General features: G+C 41.9%; 1 non-coding gene across 1 annotated transcript; it reads right to left on the reverse strand.

The window, feature by feature from the left end:
* Nucleotides 1-817: 817 nt before the first annotated feature.
* On the reverse strand, nt 818-892 carry Trnat-ugu (transfer RNA threonine (anticodon UGU)). The gene has a single exon. It is a non-coding gene; the product is annotated as a tRNA-Thr (tRNA).
* Between the last annotated feature and the right edge of the window lie 23,568 nt (nt 893-24,460).

The following is a 24,460-nucleotide window of genomic DNA, read 5'->3' on the forward strand; positions in this document are numbered from 1 at the left end:
CCAATATCGATCGACGCAAATGCTGGGATAATACCTTTGAAAGTGCACGGTCGACTTCCTATTTCATCCTTAAAACAACCCTACTTTGTACTCACCCACTAATGACCTCACTGTTGACGGGACGTTAAAACCTAATGTTCCTTTTTATAACCATTTTCCTGCTTTTCCCCTCCAATTTAGGTCCATTGGAGATCACGCCAAGTAACTATGAGGCGTTTCTGGAAGCCTTTATTCCAGCCCAAAGCGCTGCATTTTCCCTCTTCTCTGTTGTGTCCAGCCCAGCCGCACTTGTGCTTTAGCTCTTTTTTTTATCTCACTTTGTTCTCTTTTGTTCGTAGAATCTGCTCGGGGCGGACGTCGTAAGACATCCGTTTAAGCTCGTTGTTGATCGATTAACTCAGGTTTTTTTTTGTTACAGAGGGCAGCTAACCCTCTGACCGAACACACTGAGCTACCGTGCCGGCGGCTCATCGTAGGAGCCCTTGTAAAGTTGTCGCTGAGTAATCTGTGCTTTCGTCGTTTAGAGAAGTCCTCCTGGCTCACTTCATACCTCAGTACTCTCGAGGTCGTTCCTTGCGTCTTTGAGCTATTTCTCAGAGTCTTTCGGTCAGTTGTACATTACTTTAAAAATCTGATTCGATAGTCGGATTGAAAAGATGTCCACAGAACCTCAGTCGTCGTTTCCTTACTGATTCGATCAGCCTTTCATTACTCCTGCATAAATCTTTTCGTCATTGAAGTCTACATTACAGTGAAATGAACACCCTTAGCTGCTTACAGGCGTTGACATACGTCAACGGGGACAGATGAAAATGTGTGCCCCGGCCGGGACTCGAACCCGGGATCTCCTGCTTACATGGCAGACGCTCTGTCCATCTGAGCCACCGAAGGCAGAGGACACAGCGCGACTGCAGGGATTTATCTCTGGCACGCCTTCCGCAAAACCCACATTCTCAACGTATTGTCCCGTACTACATTCGTAGTGCCCCTTTCCTCGCGGCGCGTTGCCGATTCCCGTAAGAGTTCGGGCACTGTTTGTGCATTCGCACAGAAGAAGAAGGTGGTCAAGTGGCCGGTGAGCCTTAACTATGTATATACTAAGATGGTATCTGTTATTTCGGACATGTCCGAAAGAACAAATACCATCTTAGTATATATGAAGTCTACATAGTCCCTCTGTCATCCTAGAACCCATTATTTTCCCAAGAACCTTTCGATCAAACTTCTCGGCTTCTCTGAATCTGACGTTTCCTGTCATTGCGAAGCATTTACTTGCGTAGAGGCATTCGATTTTGATCAGTGTTGTATAATGCCTGAGTTTAGCTTCTCTTGAAATCGCCTTTTTCTTGTCTAGGACATGCACCCTACGAAACACTGCGGCCATCTTCTCTCACTTGCTGTCGTTGGCATCTTTTTCACTGTTATATTTTCTTTTAGTAAAAGCTAAACTACGATCAAAAGGTATTCCCAATCTCTTCTAGCAAATTTAATTATCTTATAAAACAAAATCCTCTTGCTAGATATTAAACATCAACCTTTTTTTTTTGTACAGAAGTCTCTACTACGAAATGAATGCTATTCACGTGTAAATGAAAGATAGAAATATTTTTCTTCTTCTCTACGTTTTTAATCCACCTAAAGCAGAAACAAATATGAATATATGTGAGAGTTGGATGCAAGAATCATGAAAACAGAAGGCAGTCAGCTCGCACCAGTTATCTGGAGCCGCGCGCTTCGTGTTCAAGCAGAGAACTTCGACTGAAGCCATCCCTCACCAGCCACTACGAGTTTTGAGCTGTGGCCCTGTCATCCGACTCGATGTCCAGCCTGGTTAGAGCCGTTGCTGCTGCCAGAAGCGGCAGCTCTTTGTGCATTTCGCACCCTGTGTACCATAACCTTAATCTTGCATTCTTCCCACAGCACAGTATGCGCACAATACGCGAAACTCTGTTACATGCCGTAGTTACTGGTGTTGCAGTTTTAATGGCAGGCAGTGTAGTTCCCGCACAGCATACGGAAGATGGGGTGTAATCGGAAGCGGGCAAGGCGATGGCTGGCGGCAGCTGCCGCCCACTCGCCCGATAAAGCGAGCGCTTATTGGGTTACAGGCGCGGAGCGCAAACTGGAATAATAGTCCGCACGATACGCTGTAGCTGGTAATCGCACCAGCCTCTTTCAGCTCTGGAGCGCCCGCCTGCTATAGTGCCACATGTTTATCGCCGCACAGCCACGTCGCTTTCTGACAGCGAGGCACTGACGTAAGCGTACGAAAGCATGCGAATACTTTTCGTGAGAGTACCTAGTAAACTGGAGGGAAAAAAATGGTTCAAATGGCTCTGAGCACTATGGAACTTAACTTCTGGAGTCATCAGTCCCCTAGAATTTAGAACTGCTTAAACCTAACTAACCTGAGGACATCGAAAACATCCATGTCCGAGGCAGGATTCGAACCTGCGACCGTAGCGGTCACGCAGTTCCAGACTGTAGCGCCTAGAACCGATCGGCCACCCCGGCCGGCTAACTGGAGCAAAACGGATGAAAGGCAGATTAAGGACATTAGCTGCCAGAAGACATTCATTTATATAAATAGGGCAAGTTAAAAATTTGTGCCAGATCGGGATTTATTCGTTATTTTTCACTGCTTATGTTCGGGTCTGACACCCCTTGACACCCTTTCAAGTTCATCGGTGATCCGTTCACTTAGTTTTTTAATTACAGAGGGCGACCAGCCTTCTGACCGAACACGCTGAGCCAGTGTGCCGGCGGATTCGAACCCTGCTCTCCTGTTTACTAGGTAGATGCGCTGACCACTACGCCATCCGGACACAGTGGTCATAAACAACGGCACGGACCACCCCAGTACATGTCCGAAAGAGCAGACAGTACTGGGATATCACAGGAATCGATTGTATCTTCTTTCAGAAACATGGAGAATCCTTTAGAAGGCGTTCCATTGTCTTACATTATAAATTATGACGAGACAAATATTACGGAAAACCCAGGATCTGCGAAAGTTGTTGTGAAGAAGAGATTGAAATCTCCTGAGAGAATTGTAGACTGGAGATAAACTAACACTAGTGTCATGGTTGCTGCAACATCTGATGAACATGTTGGGGTATTTCCATAGCAACCTTCATCCTCTAACAACTACTTCTTTATATCTCAGCGAGAAGTAAAATACCAGTTTTCATAAATATGGCCTGAAAATTTTTTTAATGTAACGAAATATTTTCATCCCCTGTTGCACCCCCTTAGGGATTAAATCTTCAGAAACACTGAAACACGCATTTTTTTAATTTGTAACCCAGAAGTCAAATACTAGTTGTCATATATGTAGCCTTAAAAATCCTTTAGTTGTTCTTTAGTAATTATTTATTTTCAAAAAACTTTCACCCACTATTTTACCATCTCACCCACTATTTTACCATCTCAGTGGTTGAATTTCCAAAAGTGCTGAAACACGTAATATTTATTTTCTGATTAAGAAACCAAATACCAGTTTTCTTAGTACTAATTTCAAAATTCCCGTAATAGCAACATACTTTCAAAAAGCCTTTCATCCCCTATTTTACCCCCTTAGTAGTGGAATTACGGACAATCTATTCTTAAACGATGCCTACGGTAGAATACCCATACGCTCTCCAAACTTCAGGTTTCTCTCCTCACTGGCTTGGGCTGGGAGATGACGAGTCAGTAAAACAGTCTAACTCTTTTTCAGCCCTTACAGATTGAATTTCCAAAAACTGTGACGTACGTATGTTTTACTTCAAACAGCGAAGCCAAATACAAATTTTCATAGATTTAGCTTAAAAATGCTTGCACAAGGAAATATTTCCACATAAACTTTCATGTCCCGTTTCACCATCAAAGGAGTTGAATTTCCAAAAACAATTAAACACATATTTTTTATTTCTAACTGAGAAATTTAAATGTTCCTAGATTTAGCTTTAAAATTATTTCATAAAAAATATTTTCACACAAAATGTCATCCCTTATATCACCCCCTTAGGGGCTCAATTTCCAGAAACACATTTTTTTACTTGTAACCGAGACGTCAAACACCAGTTTTCATTGATGTAGCTTTAAAAGTACTTAAGTAGTCTTTTAATAATGATATATTTTCAAGAAAATAGCTTTCACCCCCTCTTTCACCCCCATAGGATTAAATTTCAAAAAATGCTGAAACACGTATTTCTTTATTTCTGATCGAGAAACCAAACACCAATTTTCGTAGATGTAGCTTCAAAATTACGTTAATAGCTACATTTTTCAGGAGAGGAGAACATCATTTCCTTCGTCATAACGAATTTCCGAAGCTTCTCTTCCTCCCGCTTCCATGACACTGTCCTTATCAGGATCATCATTCGATCTCTCTTCTTTGCTTGTAACAATCAAATCTACATATGGGACACTTTTTACAGGTAAAACGTTCAGGCGTTTCCCAACTATACGAGAGTATCCTGATGTTTCACTCTGTTGGGTTTTTGCAAGTTTTCAGTAAATGAATCTGTCTGTTCCATATCTACGTCAGGAGTTCTACTGGTTTCAGGCAACTTGGTCAGAACTTTTTGTGGATTTAAGAGGATTATACCACAAGCTTTAAAATCTGATTTCATATTCTCTGCTGAAGTAGAATTTGTGGTTTCGAATGCAGTTTTCAGCCATCTTGGAAATGCGAGAAGTTTCCAACACGCTCTCTTTAAGGCACGAAAATATACGACATCCAGAGGTTGGCATATGTGAACAGAGTTCGGTGGAACTAACACAAAACGGATGTTGTTTACTTCACGATCTTGGGTAACTTTTAACGTTGAGTGACTTGACAGTTTGTCACCAATGAGCACTTTGGTACCATCTAGCTTCCTTTTATGTGGCATTATTATTATTATTATTATTATTATTATTATTATTATTATTATTATTATGGAGAACCACTCACAGATAATATCTGCATCAGACGATCCACTGGAGTTTAGGCTGTATGCAGAACCATTAATTCCACCTTCAGTCCATCCCGGTAAATATGATTAGCCTTATACATTGTATAGGGTTAGACTGTTCCACTGACTCATCACCTCCCAGCCCAAACTGCTGAGGATAGAAACTTGAAGTTTTGAGAGGGTGTGGATCTTTTACCGTAGGCTTCGTTTAAGAATAATTGTCCGAAATTCCACTACTAAGGGGGTGAAATAGGGGATGAAAGGCTTTTTGAAAGTATGTTGCTATTACGCGAATTTCGAAACTAGTACTACGAAAACTGGTACTTGGTTTCTTAGTCAGAAAATGAAAATTAGTTGTTTCAGCACTTTTGGAAATTCAACCACTGAGAGGGTAAAACAGCAGGTGAAAGTTTTTTGAAAATAAATAATTACTAATTTTTAAGGCTACATCTATGACAACTTCTCGGCTAGAAATGAAAAAAAAAATGAAAAAAATACGTGTTTCAGCGTTTCTGAAGATTCAATCCCTAAGGGAGTGCAACAGGGGATGAAAAGATTTACGAAAATATTTCGTTACATTAAAAAAAATTTAATGCCATAATTATGAAAATTGGTATTTTACTTCTCGCTGAGATATAAAGAGGTATTTGTTAGAGGATGAAAGTTGCTATGGAAATATCTCCACAAGAACGCGAAAGGCACGATTAACAAAAACTTTGGAGTCCAGCTACCAGAATCGCTTTTTGGTCAGAAGTACGTTTGGACCTTAATTAGAGTGAAAAGCTTAGAAGGTGTTACAGTTTGTGAACAACATAAAAACACGGTTGAATAAAAACAAAAAAATCTCTGCTGTCCATACAGTTTATGCGAGCGAAACAGCGGGTGCCAAGCTAGATAAAAATATACCATTATTTTTCATAAAAAGTATTAAGTGACCCATTTTCCACCTTTAATGGGGTAAAATGGTGTAAACGCGAAAATATGTAGGTGATCCACTTTACCCCAAGTAATGGGGTAAAGCGTGTAAGACTTCCAAAATTTTTTATGTTGGTAACCAAGCCCTGTGCAAATTGGGAACTGAAAGATCATAAATGTAGAACAACAGTTGACTTTTTGCAGATTCTCATTAATCATATGGTCTTCACTACTTAAGAAAACATCGAATTTTTATCGACTCTGCCCCAGTTTGCGGTTGCCTGAGTAAACTAACCTGGAAATTTTCATACGCAATTACTTACGTGTTAGCTGCTAATAATGACAGAGAGCATCTGATTACAAGCGTCTTGATAAATTTTTTTTCTTGCTTTGCATGTGTTATAAAACTTTTTCGGTCGAGAAAGAGCATACATTGTAACGCAGACAGACGCAGAGCGACGTGGTTGTTTTTAGCTGCTTCAGACTTGGCTCCGGAACATGGAATAACACGGATGCACTGTCCCTACCTTGCAGAGTTTGTCAGTTGAATTCGCTCTGCATTTCCGTAACTATCTCTCGCATATTTAACTTTCCTGGGGTAAAACGCGCAGCTCTTCGTCGATGCTTGTTTCTTTCTCTCTCTTTTATTAACTGAATCTGGTCATGGTCCCACATTTATGAGAAATACTGAAGAACTGTTGCACATGTGTTTTGGAAGCGAATTCTTTCATGAATGAATTTCTGTTTCTTAGTATCCTTCCAATGAGTCTCAGCCTGTCATTTGTTTTGGTTCAAAAATGGCTCTGAGCACTATGGGACTTAACTTCTAAGGTCATCAGTCCCCTAGAACTTAGAACTACTTAAACCTAACTAACCCAAGGACATCACACACATCCATGCCCGAGGATGGATTCGAACCTGCGACAGTAGCGGTCGCGCGGTTCCAGACTGTAACGCCTAGAACCGCTCGGCCACCCCGGCCGGCGTCATTTGTTTTCCCCACAATTAGTTTTACGTGGTCGTCCCTCTTTCCGTCACTCTGGATGGCTATTCCTAAGTATTTTATAGTGTTACCGTTTCCAAAGATTTATTGCCAGTAGCATAATTGAATCTATGTTTCTCTTCATACGTTTCATTTATTTACATTGACGGTCAACTGTATGTCCCTACACCGATCATCGATACTCTGTTGGTCTTCCTGCATAGCCGCACTGTATTCTCGCGTTGCTATCTTCCTAAAGACAATTACAATGTCTGCGAACAGCCGCTCAGACCTTCTCACATTATCCGCTATGTCATTTACATAACTTGGTGCGCAAAACTCAAGGCCGGCAGTAACTTTGTCACCGAGAGAGGTGGCGCAGTGGCTATCACACTGGACTTGCTTTCGGGAGGACGGTCCCTAAACAGCTTCAGGCAAATGCCGGGACAGTTCCTTTCAAAGGGCACCCCCTTCTTCCTTCCCCATTCTTCCCTAATTCGATGGGACCGATGACCTGGTAGTTTGGTCCCCTCCCCAGAATCAACCAACCAACCATGTTGTGTCACTGCCAAGTAATACAGCTTCATGAAACTTGAACCATACATTAAAAGAAAGGCTATAGTACAGTACAGGAGGTAACTCGAAGAAACACTCGATGGGACGAACAGAAATCACATTTTTATTCGAAGACAATAATTACACTGAAGTCATTCATTATGGTCCCCTGGGCATTAAAAGAGACGGAACATTTTTTAATACAGTGTGGGATAACCCCGGACGGCAATCCGTGCTCTGCCACGTGTTTACATGCAGGCCACTAGGTTGGGAATCGGTTCTTGAGGTTCAAATGGTTCAAATGGCTCTGAGCACTATGGGACTAAACAGCTTCAGGCAAATGCCGGGACAGTTCCTTTCAAAGGGCACCCCCTTCTTCCTTCCCCATTCTTCCCTAATTCGATGGGACCGATGACCTGGTAGTTTGGTCCCCTCCCCAGAATCAACCAACCAACCATGTTGTGTCACTGCCAAGTAATACAGTTTCATGAAACTTGAACCATACATTAAAAGAAAGGCTATAGTACAGTACAGGAGGTAACTCGAAGAAACACTCGATGGGACGAACAGAAATCACATTTTTATTCGAAGACAATAATTACACTGAAGTCATTCATTATGGTCCCCTGGGCATTAAAAGAGACGGAACATTTTTTAATACAGTGTGGGATAACCCCGGACGGCAATCCGTGCTCTGCCACGTGCTTACATGCAGGCCACTAGGTTGGGAATCGGTTCTTGAGGTTCAAATGGTTCAAATGGCTCTGAGCACTATGGGACTTAACTGCTGAGGTCATCAGTTCCCTAGAACTTAGAACTACTTAAACCTAACTAACCTAAGGACATCACACACATCCATGGCCGAGGCAGGATTCCAACCTGCGACCGTAGCTGTCGCGCGATTCCAGACTGTACAGCCTAGAACAGCTCGGATACTCCGGCCGGCAGTTCTTGAGGTAGCGCGTTTCATTCCTCCACCAGCGTGGCTACAACTGCTGGATGGTTGCTTGTGCCAACGCATCCCACACGTGTTCGTCGTAGGAACGGGCAGACCAGCCCAATCCCTGAATGTTCTCTCGCTTCAAGAGCCCCACCAAGCGTATATTGAACATTACGACATTTCAGTCGGAGTGCTAATATATTGGCACCCCATTACTTGGGGTAACGTGAATCACCTACAGATTTTTGCGTTTAAACCACTTTACCCCATTCAAGGTGAAAATTGGATCACGTAATACTTTTCAGCAGAAATCATGGTATATTTTGATTTAGCTTAGCGCCCGCTGTTTCGCTCGCGTAGACTGTATGGCCTGCAGAGATTTTTATGTTTTTATTCAATCGAATTTTTATGTTGTTCACAAACTGTATCACCTTCTAAGCTTTTCACGCAAATTAAGGTCCAAACGTACTTCTGACCAAAAAGCGATTCTGGTAGTTGGACTCAAAATTTTAGTTAATCGAGCCTCTTGCATTCTTGTAGAGATATTTCCGTAGCAACTTTCATCCTTTAACAAATACTTCTTTATACTCAGCGAGAAGTAAAATACCAGTTTTCATATATATGGCTTGATACTTTTTTTAATATAACGAAATATTTTCGTAAAAATTTTCATCCCCTGTTGCACTCCCTTAGAGATTGAATCTTCAAGAACACTGAAAAATGTATTTTTTTAAAAAAATTCTAACCGAGAAGTCAAATACCAGTTGTCATAGATGTAGCCTTAAAAACCATTTAGTAGTTCTCTAGTAATTATTTATTTTCAAAAAACTTTCACCCACTATATTACCCTCTCAGTGGTTGAATTTCCAAAAGTGCTGAAACCCCTAGTTTTTATTTTCTGATTAAAAGACCAAATACCAGTTTTCGTAGTATTAGTTTCAAAATTTCCGTAATAGCAACATACTTTCAAAAAGCCTTTCATCCCCTATTTCACCCCCTAATAGTGGAATTTCGGACACTCTATTCCTAATCGATGCCTACGGTAGAAGATCCACACCCTCTCCAAACTTCATGTTTCTATCCTAGGGGTTTGAGCTGGGAGATTATGAGTCAGTGAATCAGTCTAACCCTATTTCACCCCTTACAGGTTGAGTTTCCAAACACAGTGGCATACGTATGTTTTATTTCTAACAGCGAAGCAAAATACAAATTTTCATAGATTTAGCTTAAAAATGCTTGCACAACGAAATATTTCCACAAAAACTTTCATGCCCCATTTCTCCCTCACAGGAGTTTAATTTCCAAAAACAATTAAACTCGTATTTTTTATTTGACTCTACTGTTAGTTTAACCTGCTACTTCAATTTTTTTTGTCGCAAAAACTGCAGCTATCAAAATGAAGAACAATTCACACTGAAAAGCAAGTACTAAATGATTTACCTCATGTCTCTAAACGCTTCGATCCTATTTGTTCCCAATGCATGAATATTTCATACACCAACCTGCCCTTTCAACAAAACATAGGAATACATCTGGTTCCACTTGTATACTAGTACTGTGACGCTTCTTCCTTCTTCACATTGTCAGAAATTACAACTTGAACACTCTATGAACGCCTCAATAACGAAGTGACTGTGTATACTTTACGTGATTATGTCGACGATTGATACTGTGAGGGATTTATTTTGTTCGACCAGCTGTGCCGTGCGTAAACGGAAATATTTCGCACAAACTGTTGACTGGAGGTATTATCGTATGACTGGTTTTATTACCTCTCCAAGCTACTGTATCTTGTACAAGCTTCTTCATCTCCGAACAACTACTGAAATTTATATCATCCTTGTGAATCTGCTTACTGTATTTATCTCTTGGTCTCCTTTAACGATTTAACCCTCCCCTCCCCCCCCCCCACCCACCACCCACGAACCCACCCACCCACCCACGAACCCACCCACCCACCCACCCATACACCCACACACCCATACACACACACACACCCACACACACACACACGCACACTTGCACTTCCCTCCAGTATCTACAGCATTCTTCTGTAGCACCACATTTCAAAAGACTTCCTACCACTTAAATCTATAATCCATATTAACAAATTTTTCTTATTCAGAAAAGCTTTTCTTGCTATTGCCAGTCTACATTTTATATCCTCTCTACTTCGTCCATGATCAGTATTTTGCTGCCCAAATAGCAGCCGGCCGCGGTGGTCTAGTGGTTCTAGGCGCGCAGCCCGGAAGCGCGCGACTGCTACGGTCGCAGGTTCGAATCCTGCCTCGGGCATGGATGTGTGTGATGTCCTTAGTTAGGTTTAAGTAGTTCTAAGTTCTAGGGGACTGATGACCACAGATATTAAGTCCCATAGTGCTCAGAGCCATTTGAACCATTTTTGAACCAAATAGCAAAACTCATCTCCTACTTTAAGTGTCTCGTTTCCTAATCTAATTCCCTCAGCATCATTTGATTTAATTCGATTGCATTCCATTATCCTTTTATAGGTTTTGTTGAGTTCATCTTATATACTACTTTCAATACACTGTCTATTCCGTTCAACTGTTCTTCCAAGTCCTTTGCTGTCTCTGACAGAATTACAATGTCACCGGCAAACCTCAAAGTTTTTATTTCTTCTCCTTGAATTTCAATACCTACTTCAGATTTTTCTTTGTTTCCTTTACTGCTTACTCAGTGTACATACCGACTAATATCGGGATAGTCTGCAACCCTGTGTCACTCCCTTCTGAACCACTACTCCCCTTTCATGCCCTTCGACACTCATAATTGCCACCTGGTTTTTGTACAAATTGTAAATAGCCTTTCACTCCCTGTATGTCAAAGAGAGAATTCCAATCAACATTGTTAAAAGCTTTGTCTGAGTCTACAAATTCCATAAACGAAGATTTGCCTTTTCCTAACGTACCTTCTAAGATAAGTCGTAGGGTCAGTATTGCCTTGCGTTTTCCTGCGTTTCTCCGGAATCCAAACTGACCTTCCCCATCTCCGGTTATGCCAGTTTTTACATTATTATGAAAATAATTTGTGTCAGTATTTTACAACCATCACTTATTAAACTCATAGTTCCGTAATATTCATATGTGTCATCACCTGCTGGCTTTGGAATTGGAAGGATTATATTCTTCTTGAAGTCTGAGGGTATTTCGCCTGTCTCATGCTTCTTGCACACCGGATGGAAGAGTTTTTTTCACGGCTGGAAATAATTCTGATGGAATGTCGTCTATTCCAGAGGCCTTGTTTCGACTTACGATTATTCAGTGCACTGTCAAACTCCTCTTTATAGACCTTCTACATTCACCTTCCGTCATTCAGCTTTCCCTTCTTTGCTCAGTAGTGGTTTTCCATCTGAGCTCTTTATATTCATGCAGCTGCTTCTCTTTCCTCCAAAGGCGGCTTTTATTTTCCTGTAGGTGGTATTTATATTTCCCCTAGTAAAAAAATGCTTCTAAATCTTTACATTTGGCCTCTAGCCATTCCTGCTTAGCTATTTTGCATTTCCTGTCAAACTCCCTTTCGCTTGCTTCATTTGCTGCATTTTTATATTTTCTACCTTCATCAATTACATTCAATATCTGCTGTGTTAACCAAGGATTTCTGCTAGGTATTGTCTTTTTTATCTATTGATCATCTGCTGCCTTCACTATTTAATCTCTTAAAGCTACCCATTCGTCTTCTATTGTATTACTATCCCCTATTCTAGTCAATCACTGCCTAATGTTCCCTCTGATACCCTCCACAACCTCTGGTTCTCTCAACAGATTCAGCTCACATCTCCTTAATTTTCTACCTTTTTGCAATTTCTTCAGTTTTAATTTGCAGTTCACAACCAATTAATTACGGCCAGAGTTCACAACTGCCCCTAGAAAGTTCTTACAATTTAAAATCTGGTTCCAAAACTACTGTCTTACCATTACATAATTAATGTGAAACCTTCCGGTGTCCCCAGTTCTCTTCCATTTACACAACCTTCTATCGTGATTATTAAACGAAGTGTTAGCAATGATTAAATTTTGCTCTGTATAACATTCTACCAGTCGGCTTTCTCTTTCATTCTTTTCTCCCAGTGCATATTCACCTACTATTTTTTCTTCTCTTCCTTTTCCTACTATCGCACTCCAGTCCTCCATCGCAATTAAATTTTCACCTCCTTTAACTATGTGAATAATTTATTTTATCTCACCATGCATTACTTCAACCTCTTCATTACCGGCAGAGCAAGTTGGCATATAAACTTGTTTTACTGTGGTAGGTGTGGACTCAGTGTCTGTCTTGGCTACGACAATGCTTTCACTATGCTATTCATAGTAGCTTATCCGCATTCGTATTTACTTATTCATTTGGGTTAACACGAAGAAAATGTGAAGTAATGTTACCTCTTGACAGTTAAGCACTGAACTGTTTAGGGCGACGAAAAGTGTTAAATATTACTTTTACGTCGTATAACTATCCTGTTATTCGCTGGAAAGAATCGATGCGGTAATGGACTGAGGGGTTAGCTAGATTCTGGGGTTCAGACTGAAGCCAGGAACACAAGCTGGATGCAGTTAATAATATACTTATAGAGGAACTAGGTGTGTTTGCGTTCGAAATGGCTAAATTGGTAAAAGTTGCAATGCAGTGCCTATTCGTGAATAGAGAGAAAAAATATGGCATATTGTGTCATTATCTTTCCCAGTGAATACATAATCTATGTAGAAGGTACACGGCAAGAAGCTAAAGCCACCCGCAGTTTTCTGGAGCGGTTCAAATCCTCGAAATTTAGGTTAAGGCGAATGACGGAATGATTCAATACAAAGAGACGTGACTGATTTCCTTCTCCACCCTTCTCCAATCCTATCTACTGGTGCCCGTCCCTAACGGCCTGGTCATAAAGGGGCCGTTAAATCCTATCTTTCTACCTTCCTTCTTTGCTATCATCCACATCGCCCCCCAGAAATTGGTCTATTACGCTGTAGTCGCACTAACTAGTTCGTTATAAACGTTCGTTAGCGAGTATGATCACCAGACTGACAAATGCGTTTCCTGTTGGCGAGGTAAACGACACAGTTCACCCACAGCAAACGCAAAGAAATGGAAGTCTTTACTGTCATTGCTGCTCGGCAATTACGAAACATACCTCTCGCATTTCTCAGATAACACTTCAGAGAGGCAAAATGTAAACTAAGCACAGCACAGAGAGGCAGTACATGGGAAGTATAGACTGAACAGCGTTTAGTTGAAGTATAGACTGAACAGCGTTTAGTTACGGTAAAGTAATATTCGTATTATTATACTATTCTTGTTGGGTTTGCAGCCGGTTTAATCACCTTGACAACAATATTCGCGTTGTTTACTTACAAGCTGTATTTATCAGATAGTTCACTCACGAATATGCTACGCATTTCTATACTCTTTTAACGCCACTTTTGACTCTCTGACGTCATCATCAAATACTGTGATGGAAAAAAAATCGCAATACCAAGGAGGAGTCGTGCGACGCAAACGAATGTTGGCAAGCGTGTTTCTACATTTGAAAGACGATGTCTATTCAAATTTCGCGCCAGTCGCATGGGAGTGACGCTAGTAGAGCCTTGTTGCGGATGCAAATTAGATTTGCTTTAAATACAGAATGTAGCGGTCGTTAGCGTTAGTCACCTTTGAGATTGGACGTCGTGAGTTGACGATAGTGAAGACTGCCTTTAAGGCGACAAAGACATTACCAGTACCTCCCTGAGTTTGAACGAGGTCGTGTAACAGGGCTGTGGAAGGCAAGAAGACTAGGGTTTGAAGTCCCACAGATGACGCCGTCATAGGTGGTGGTGGTGGTTAGTGTTTAACGTCCCGTCGACAACGAGGTCATTAGAGACGGAGCTCATGCTCGGGGTAGGGAAGGGATTGGAAAGGAAGTCGGCCGTGCCCTTTCAAAGGAACCATCCCGGCATTTGCCTGAAGCGATTTAGGGAAATCATGGAAAACCTAAATCAGGATGGCTGGAGACGGGATTGAACCGTCGTCCTCCCGAATGCGAGTCCAGTGTGCTAACCACTGCGCCACCTCGCTCGGTGACGCCGTCATAGGAGACAGACCGTAAGCCATTATTGGGAAAGAAAATTGAGTGTGTCCTTTCAGAGGAACTATCTAGGCGATTGAAGGAAATCGCTGAAAAGTTTTATTTGTACGGCCGAATGGTGATTTGAACAGCCGTCTGCCCAAATACTAGGAAGACGATTCAAACCCGCGTCCGTTTTCCGTGATTTCCCTAAATCTCTTCAGGCAGATGCCGGGATGGTTCCTTTTAAAGGGCACAGCCAATTTCCTTCCCCATCCTTCCCTAACCCGATGGGACCGATGACCTCGCTGTTTGGTCTTCTCCAAATCAGCCAACCAACCAAGTCCACTGCCTTACCGCTGTATCAACTGTTTCAGTTTCACTTTTGGGTCTCGAGTATTTCCTAAATAATGATTATTTAATTCACCAGATGCAAAATTTTGGAGAATGCGCACTACACTTAGCGAGCTGCAGATCATCGTTGGACTAGTTGCGAAAAATCGCTGCACCAACTTTTCGGTTCACGCGGCGAGTAGAAAGAGACAGTGAATGAGTGAGAGTGAGAGAGAGAGAGAGAGAGAGAGAGAGAGAGAGAGAGAGAGAGAGAGAGACCGTAGGAAATAACAGGCAACCTAACATAGCTGTCTCAGATTCGTTCGGGCTTAATAACTTCAGCGCAGTGCATCAATACATTTCTAGATTACGAGTCCATTTCCGGAAAGGCCTGAATAAAAGTCGTCAGTCCAGGCGATATGCTCCTGCAATTAATCACCAGAAACAAAAACCTCAGGTAATTTAGACCGACGGGAAAGCGAAGACTACACACGACGCGACCTGCACTTCAACTTGTACGGAACCGGTCTCTGCACCTTTAACAGCGATTTCCTGTACGGATTTATTTGGTTTGGAGTGTGAGTTATTGCCTACAGCTTGGGTTGTAGCAGGTATAAAGGGTCATTATTTCCGTTGTACGTACGAATATACATCTTATGTCTGTGCAAAACAAGTGTAATTGTGATACAAGTTACTATACCAGCTGCTGTTGGTTAACCTTCACGCACAGTTTATTTAATTTACTAATTGGACATCCGTTCTGATACTGCTGCTTAAATAAAATGTTATGTCGTTATATCGCAATGGACAACGTTTTCTCTAGTTTCCCTTCTTTATATATCATACACTGTACAGTACCTTCAGATGGACCGCTGTTCCTGAACTCTGTGCGGGTGTAACGCCTGAGAAACCAACCTGAAAATGAAACAAAAATGTCTGTAGAATTGAGAAACAATAAAAATTTGTTTTATTTTTATGTTTTCTTACGGAACGTAAGCAGTCGTAACTTCGTGGTATCAGGGATATGACATGAATTCTTCATACGTAAACACTGAAAACGTACAGTGTTCCATAAGGGAATGGGAAGGGAGCGGGGGCACAGAAGCTTGTATAATTTTTCATTCGTAAACAAACACCAAGAGAAATCATTTTGAAGAATTCCCTTGCTTTCCTCGTTTTAGTTAACAAGCAGATTCTTCTCAAGTAACATTGCAGCAAATATATTTTTCGAACGAACTACGTGTCTTAGTATATTATGGCTAGCAACATTCCCACGTAATTGTGTATGCGTGAGTTTCATTTATCCAATTGGCATCACTGTGCTGCAACATACGAGCAGTTAGGAAGAAAAGTCGGTCAGTTCTTTTTCCTAAGTAGTGCAGAAGCGCGATAATTCCGTTAATTAAGAACATAACCAGATACGACGACCGACGCGACGCCTTCACAAATTAGTAACCTTCCAATATCAATTTTTTCTTGCGAGAACAACAAGGAGAAAAACATGCCAGAAATATAATCGTCGTTGTTTCCCCTACCTCTAAGCACAAAATTTACTGTATTTTACTGTAGATTTATTTGCAATACCGTTAATAACTTTTTCGCTATTGGTGTGTCCTTGTAAACATATGGTAACTTATATCTAGCACATTTTATATTCCACGTCGGAGCACTACGTATCGCCCTATCAAAGCATCATATCATCCGTCAGTATTTTTTTTCCCTGTCCACAGACACAATAACAAAAAGTTGGAAAATTGTGAGACTTCACACGTATGTTCGTTAGTATTTCAGCTGCCTTAAACGTGTAGAACTGGTGGAAACGTAACTAAGCCTTTATTGCCGCATTTTTTTCTCTCCTTGTCCCATCAGTTGAAAAAAAAAACACAATCGCTAATGACTTAAATGTGTTCCGATCTGAAAACAATGTACATGAAGCAAGACTCTCCCGTGGCTCATATTATTGGTGTGATTTTGAAAAACGGCGTCTGTGAAAGCTCATGAGGCTACGCACTTCATCCACCGAATCACTTACATACTCTGAAACCAATCTGCATTGGTAACTGGTTTGATCTTAGAAATAATACGTGCGAGCAATGCCAAATTTTTACCACAATTAACAGCTTTGTATATTATGCAACATTCCACTCGTAACTTGTCTCTTCGCACACTGGGAATACCATCACATTGGAAGGAAACAACTTAGAGTTTAAATTATTGATGGCGTACAGCAACTAGCGACAAACGGACTTTAGGTTACTTTGCCGTTACGGGTTTCGAATTTACGCAGTTCATCACCAGACGGCTTTCAGGTTTTCGGCAAAACAAATGATAAATTGCTTTACTTGTGAGTTGCGCTAGGATAAACAATAATTCACAATTACAAACGTGGAATAAAGGTGGTTGCACTACAGATTTGTGTTAGAAGCAACGTACGCCAATGTCCATCTAGAGCATTTGTTTTTGCAGTTTGCTTCCAATGCAGTACACTGTATTCCCGAAGGTGTTCGTATTTTCACCATCACATACGTTGGTTTGCATTATGAAAGACTTTAGTTTGACCACAAAACGAATTTCCAATTTGCACCACATGTTTTGATTCACAACATATGAATTCAAATACAGAGTTTACAAAGTACACGAGTGTCATGATGCTGTGATACAGTGATACAAAGTTATGTCAATTTTTGTTTTGAAAGAAAGCGTAAATTACTGTTGTGTTAAACTAAAAAATGATTTTACATTTAGAATTTCTTTTTTGCCTGTGTTATGAATCAGAACATGGGGTGCATTGGAAATTCGTTTTGTGACCAAACTAAAGTGTTTTATTATGCAGATCGATGTACGTGATGGTGAGATGTGATGCTCTTTGCGAATATAATTAGTTGGAAGAAAACTAGAAAAACAAATGCGCCAGATAGGTATTTCACGTACGTTGCAGCCTATCACAAATCTGTAGCGCAGCTGTGTTCGTTACACATTTTTAATTGTGAATTATTGTTTATCCTAGGGTAGCTCACAAGTAAACCAATATATCATTTGTTTTGACGAAAGAATAAAAGCCGCCTGGTGATGAACTGTGTAAATTCGAAACCGGTAAAGGTAGTATTTAAATAAAATAACCTAAACCAATTTCTGGCTGGTTGCTGTACACCATCAAAAATCTGTTTCATATAACAGCCACGATCTCCAACTATCTCTCTATTTGACAAAATTGCAGCAACTTAAGACTATTCCTGATTATATTTGTTAAATAAGCGTCGCCTAATCATTGGAGAAGCTGTAGGAAGTAGGATTCATAAACTAAAGATGATTTTACAATTACCAAACATTTTTTCAGATTAGAAAAACATGGAATGTTATTGCAAAGTGATAATGTGATTATTGGAAAACAAAAACACAGAAAACTATCGTGAAGTCCTGGTGGGATTTAAGAGTATTAGGAGGACCGAAAGACGAACAGAATCAGAGTCCTCATCTGTGCAACTGGAATTTTCAAATCAACAAAAGAAAACAACTCAATAAACTCTGCATCCAAGATCCACAAAGGTCTAGTTAAAGGCGAGCTTCTCAGAGAGCGGACTCTGAAATACGCAGTTAACAGCTCATGGTATTAGCAAAAGCGACATTTACGTCTTCAGACTGCGCAGTCAGCACAGGACGACAGCTAGGAAGTGCTGATCCAGCATTCTCACTTCCCTGCTATCCGCCCAGACTCTTTTGGAGACTCTCTTGTAGCCAGTGTGACGAATGTGAAAGTGCTTCGAAGCATAAATATAGAAGAAATGATGCAGTCGTGTCCCTGATATGGTGTCCAAATGCGCATAGACGATTTGTTATGTTGGTACCGAGTTCGGGCATTCTTTTCCTGACTGGCACAGCACACTCAATCTCCAGCAGGAGCAGCAATACATAGGACTGGCCAGACAGAAATTCTGTTGAGATCGTGCGAAATTTCATTTCGAGGGAAATGAGAAATACGGGATCCTTGTTGATATTCATGCTGAATACGTACTTGCCACATCTGAGAAGGGCACTTGAGGATAAGGCACCGTTGCGGCCGCGCTTAAGGAATTAACGCCTGCAAACTGCTACTTCAGGGTATGGTGGACAGGATCTGGGAACCTCCCCAGGCTGCCATCCAAGGCTTGAGTAAAGCTTTTCTATCGCAACTAGGAAGTAAACACGGATTGTCCCCAAATCCGCCTCCTTGCGTGAGAATTTTTCAGTCAACACACAACAGTTTGTACTGTCCCCCGTTATTTAAGAAATAATTGTAAATGAACTGATACAGGATCGTAAAGCGACCTGCCCCAGTCGTGTTAGAACAGAGTGCAGGTTCAGATGGCTCTGAGCACTATGGGACTTAACATCTGTGGTCATCAGTCCCCTAGAACTTAGAACTACTTACACCTAACTAACCTAAGGAAATCACACACATCCATGCCCGAGGCAGGATTCGAACCTGCGACTGTAGCGGTCGCGCGGTTCCAGACTGTAGCGCCTAGAACCGTATGGCCACTCTGGCTGGCACAGAGTGCAGGAAAACAGCTTATACTAAGGTCAGAGAAGCGTAGGTGCGGCCGAATCGAGCGAAAATTTCCAAAAAACCATTTGAGGAAAATGCACTGTTACAGAGTTATGACCATAAATCGACAGCCAGTCAGCGACGAGTGCGCGGGAATTTACCTGATAAGTGTACATGACTGGGAGTGCCCAGGAGTACGGATCTGTCCGACTACGCTGCTGCTGTATTATTCTGCGGTTGTTGTGCCGCATACAGAACATTAAGTACTTGGCATATCACACAACGTTCAGGTATGCCAGTCTCTGCCTTCGCTTCTGACGATGCTTCTCCAATAACAACGATACAATGAGCGCTGTTCTTAAGAAAGTCTACAGTGGAATCGCTTATCTCTTCCAATATTCTGTGTACACGCATTTTGTTTGCTGGCTGGCGATGCGGAATAGCATCGAGAGCTTTCTGGGAGTAACGAAACGCGCCAGGAGCCTTGGCTCAGCCATTTACTGCCTTCTGGTTCTCACGAAAGTACAGAGGAGGCTGGGTTTCAAGCTACTGTGCTTGCATAAACAACGTTTACTCCTACTTAGTTTTTGCACTGTCCCCAGAAAAGTCAGCATAGGCGACCACAATTTACGTTCACTAATGTTGCAAAAAATACGCGTCAGTGAGTTATGTCAACGGTTCTGCACACTTGTCTTAAAGGGTGGAACCATTCTGCACCTTTTCCAGACTTGTGGCACACTCCGCTGTTCTAGCTACCTACGCTAAACTGTGGCTGAAACAGAGGCTCGTTTCATCGTATATTCAATATGTAATTTAATTCAGTATATAATCTAACGGGCACCCCATCAGGTCCTCTGCCATTTCGTCCTTTGGATCGATTCAGCATGTTTTTTTTCAATTCCTTATTCACTTATGAGGGGAGATTAAACATGAACCTGAAGTGTTTCCTATAATTTTATTGAATCAGCCATAACAAAAATACACCGACTTCATTTCTCTACATATTCTTCTGAGTATGCTATATATTTTTCCCATCGAACTGGCAGCTTTTTGATGCCGTTCTCGAAGAAAGAAGGGGGACGTGTACGCAATCACTTACATACGAACGCCTCTACCGCTGCGTTGTCATCAAACCGGTGTCTTGCAAATTCTTCTTTCAGCGATCCAAATATGTGATACTGCAGAGTGCTGAATCGGAATTCTGAGGAGAATGTGCCGGATTTGCCAATGATTTCCTCCAGTTTTTCCTCATTAAAGCAGCAGGGTGCGACCTTGCATTGTGTGTTATCACTGACGATGGCTTGCCCACTTCTGTAGCTTATTCCTACGCCGAAGCAATTTCGAAAAGGTTTATGCGCCGATCTTCTGCAATAAGGCTCTCTACGTCACGAATGTTGTCTGGTGCGATGTTTGTTCATGGTCGTCTTGGTGGGGTACGTTTTCCATAGTTTCCTATCCTGCCACAAATGTTTTATGCCATCCATACTTTTGTGCCGTCTTGTTGTCACTGTAGTCTTGTACCATGGGAAGCAAGGAGCGGACGTTGTTTGGTGGCCGGTATCCTCTTCCTATAACACAAGCATGTATTAACAGGGTTCTTTATTAACATAAATAAGAACTACTTAACTTAAGCTTCCATGTGCTGTGGTACAAGCTCTTCCGTGATAGTCCACGTTACCCTCATTGCTGGTGAAGTACAAGTTCCAGTATGTACACTGCTCTGGTCGCTAGATACTGACTGACTCTGAGCTAGAGGCTGAGCTAACTGCGACTGTAAGTCCTACTGGGCTGCGACTGATAACTCGACTTGTTGACTCACTAAATGACTGACTGACTGAGCCCTCCAGTCCGCGGCGGTGATCTAAATACTGGCGGTCGAGAGGCCGTTGGTGGCGCGTTGCCTGCGAGTCTGTTTTTGGCCTCTCTCCTGATAGGCGCCTTGCTTGCCCCTACTATCGATCTTCTCGCAACCTCTTTGCCGCCAGGTGTGCTCGCGACAGCTTACGCTAGCACACATACACCTGAACCTTCCAAAGAATTTCTTTCGAAAACGACACATGGAGACGCCTAAACATTTCAGCAGGATCCATGCCATCTTTCGCGAGAAACTTGATGACTATACGCTGCGTATCAGACTTACGTACCTATCGCTCACAAGTGGTGCCTGACTCGCGTGGTCGCGTCACGCTAACTGTAGCATCGCAGTGAAATGCCAGACGTCCCACGTCCTTGACATCATGTCAAGGTAGCGTCTATTTCCGTCTTCTACCACAGCCGCCAGCTTTAAATTTATTCCGCTTCATACTGGATACACTCTTGTTTATCTAGCATTTTCGCCTACTTGCGACGATCTATGTAGAAAATGCGCTGAGATCTTCGGTGAAGCAATTTCAGAAGACAAAATTAAGTATTTCGGTCTACATTTTATAATCTCCGGTATCGGTGCCTTGATGGCTAGCGAGCATTTCGACAGCCAACTTTGTTCCACTGACTGATTTTACGTAGAATCAAAAATTTGTACTTTAATTTTTTTGAACCCAACAAGTGAGATGTTACTTTGGAATTTATTGACCGCTTCTCTCACAAGTGTCCTGTTTGTCGGTTTGGTTCGGCCTTTGTTCGTCAACAAGATTTCAGCTTCATTTTAACTGTAACGAAGCTGTCTGTCTGCTTTCGTAGTACTTTCTAACTTTGGTACTGAACCAAGGTGGCTCCTTCCCATCCCTCACTACCTTTCATGTCACCAACTTATCTAGCACACTAATTAAATTACTTGTAAATTTCTGACAGAGATGCTGCATATTCTCCTTCCAAGAGCTTTATGCTTGCTGCGGACTGCTCAGGTAGTTTTCTATTATGTTGCTACTGCAGTTGTCAAGCAGAACTATTTTCCTACTTTTTTTCTTAACTTTCCATTGACATCAACGATGCTACAGTGGCCTTGTGCTCACTATGTTTTGTCTTTACATGCACTCAACCGAAACTTTCGTCGCCAGGAAATCGTATAAGTTCCCCTGGCGGACGAGCTGTCCCACCAACTGCCTTACGTTATTTTTGGAAAATATGTGTAGTACAGCGAAGTAAGATTATCTTTTAGTCTTGCCTTTGTAGCCTATCTTCAATTTATTGATAATTTTTATCAACCAATCGTGGCTCATGTGCAGTTTTCTTTCAGTCTCAGAAACACCTAATATTTTCTGTTATTTCTCTTCCACACAATTCAACTACTATTACAAACTGATAATAGACGACCGACTGATGAACGATATGGACTGCTGTGGATGCAGATGCACTGGAAGAGGAACATCGGTGGTGGTTTGAATAACCTGATAAAATCAAGCCTTCTGGAGTCGTCAAGTTTTATTCAATTTACCATCTGCAAGGTTACCATTTGGTGACTGATACTGCAGCCATATTCACTATCGCTGTCGCTTTCGTACCTATTACCAGATTACTAAGCGGAAGTGAGTTCTTTTTTTAATAGCCGGCCGCTGTGACCGATCGGTTCTACGCGCTTCAGACCGGAACCGCGCTGCTGCTACGGTCGCAGTTCGAATACTGCCACCGGCATGGACGTGTGTGTTGTCCTTAGGTTAGGTTAGGTTTAAGTAGTTCTAAGTCTAGGGGACTGATGACCTCAGATGTTAAGCCTCATAGTGCTTAGGGCCATTTCAACCAATTTTAATTTCGTAGGGGCGTTAATTTTTATTGCTTTTATTCAAGTTACTTTCTGGAATTTTATGAAACAAGACACGTGAGTTTCTCGGAACCCTTGATTGATATACCTAAAAAAGCAGTGTTCCAAGGAAAACAGCTTCAGAAACATGCTCTAGTGCATTATAGCACGACTCTTCAGTTCCACTAGCTTAGTGTGTGAAAACTGATGGACAAGTATTCCCTGTCAGCGTGAGACTAGTATAAATAATAGAGGGGTGGAAGCACGAGCAGTTTATAATTGGGCTATCGTAACAAGTTTGCACCAGGTGAGAGTGCAGCCTATTTAACCTCGGCACAACTTGCATTTCCCACCTGAGAGGCGATAGCCGCTAACGAGGCCAGTGAACCTCACAGGGAAGCTAGCCGACTGCCAGGCGGCGAGCCGTGAAGACTGCGGAATGCGCGCTGGTCTGGGGAGCGCCTGGGCCCGCTACCTCTGCGGCTAAGTAAGGACAGCTAGCGACACACATCCGTACAGAGCGAGACACATCTTCTTACCGCCACAGAGGGGTAATGGGTATTTTACAAGTAAGAATACGTTGGTTATGAACGAAGTGAGATGCAGAATGGAGGCGCCGTCATTCTGATGCTGTCCTTTTTTATTCTAGAGCAGTTGGTTCAAATCCCCATCAGATCCGCCAGATTCAGGAATTCGTGGTTGCTCTGTGTCAATGGCGGCGAATGCTGGAGTGATTCTTTTGAAAAAGAATACGACAGATTTCGTTCATTGTTTCTATTTCCACCATTGTTCTGTCAAAGCCTGTGGTGAGTCAAATGAACTCGTCGTCGCCGCGACATTTTAACAGCAATTAACCTCTTCTCTCGTCCCACAAATCGTGGCGTGAGGTGTTTGAAATACCTGGAAAAACTGGCATATCTGAGAAAACACGAGCAACTAAAATTAGGTACAGCAGGAAATTGTGAAGTTAAATGAGATATATACAGCAGATTGGACACGTAAAAATTCACAGTCATTTGAGATCAGAGAACTGTACGTGATTTAAAACTTTATGTGACACTGAGAAGGTAACATAACAATTGCTTTCATTATTCGCTTCGTTTCACGATCCTTCATCATTTGAGTTTGATGTAATAGTCACACGAAGCACTTTTTGACGTACAGAGACGCCGTCTCACTAACTGCTGATACAATGTTCTGCGCTTCCTCGAAGCCTGGATTCGTTGGAACATTCTTTGTGGTCGTTGGAATTTCTACAAAAGTTTGTATATTAGAACAGCCTCATCGAATAGTGTTATAGGGTAGTGTAGTTGTGGTATTCAATCCGATGACTGGTTTGATGCAGCCAAGCCTCTTCGTCTCTGCATAACTACTGTAAATACACATTTACTTCAACTTGATAACTGTTTTCAAGCCTTGCTCACCCTTACCATTTTATGCCCCCTCCCCCCCCCCCCCACGCTCCCTCACAGCGCTTCATTAACAAATGATGATTTCTTGATGCTAGGATGTGTCCTATCGACTAATCCCTTCTTTTAGTCA

Source organism: Schistocerca gregaria, chromosome 3, assembly GCF_023897955.1.
Source record: "Schistocerca gregaria isolate iqSchGreg1 chromosome 3, iqSchGreg1.2, whole genome shotgun sequence".
In the NCBI taxonomy this organism is placed as follows: domain Eukaryota; kingdom Metazoa; phylum Arthropoda; class Insecta; order Orthoptera; family Acrididae; genus Schistocerca; species Schistocerca gregaria.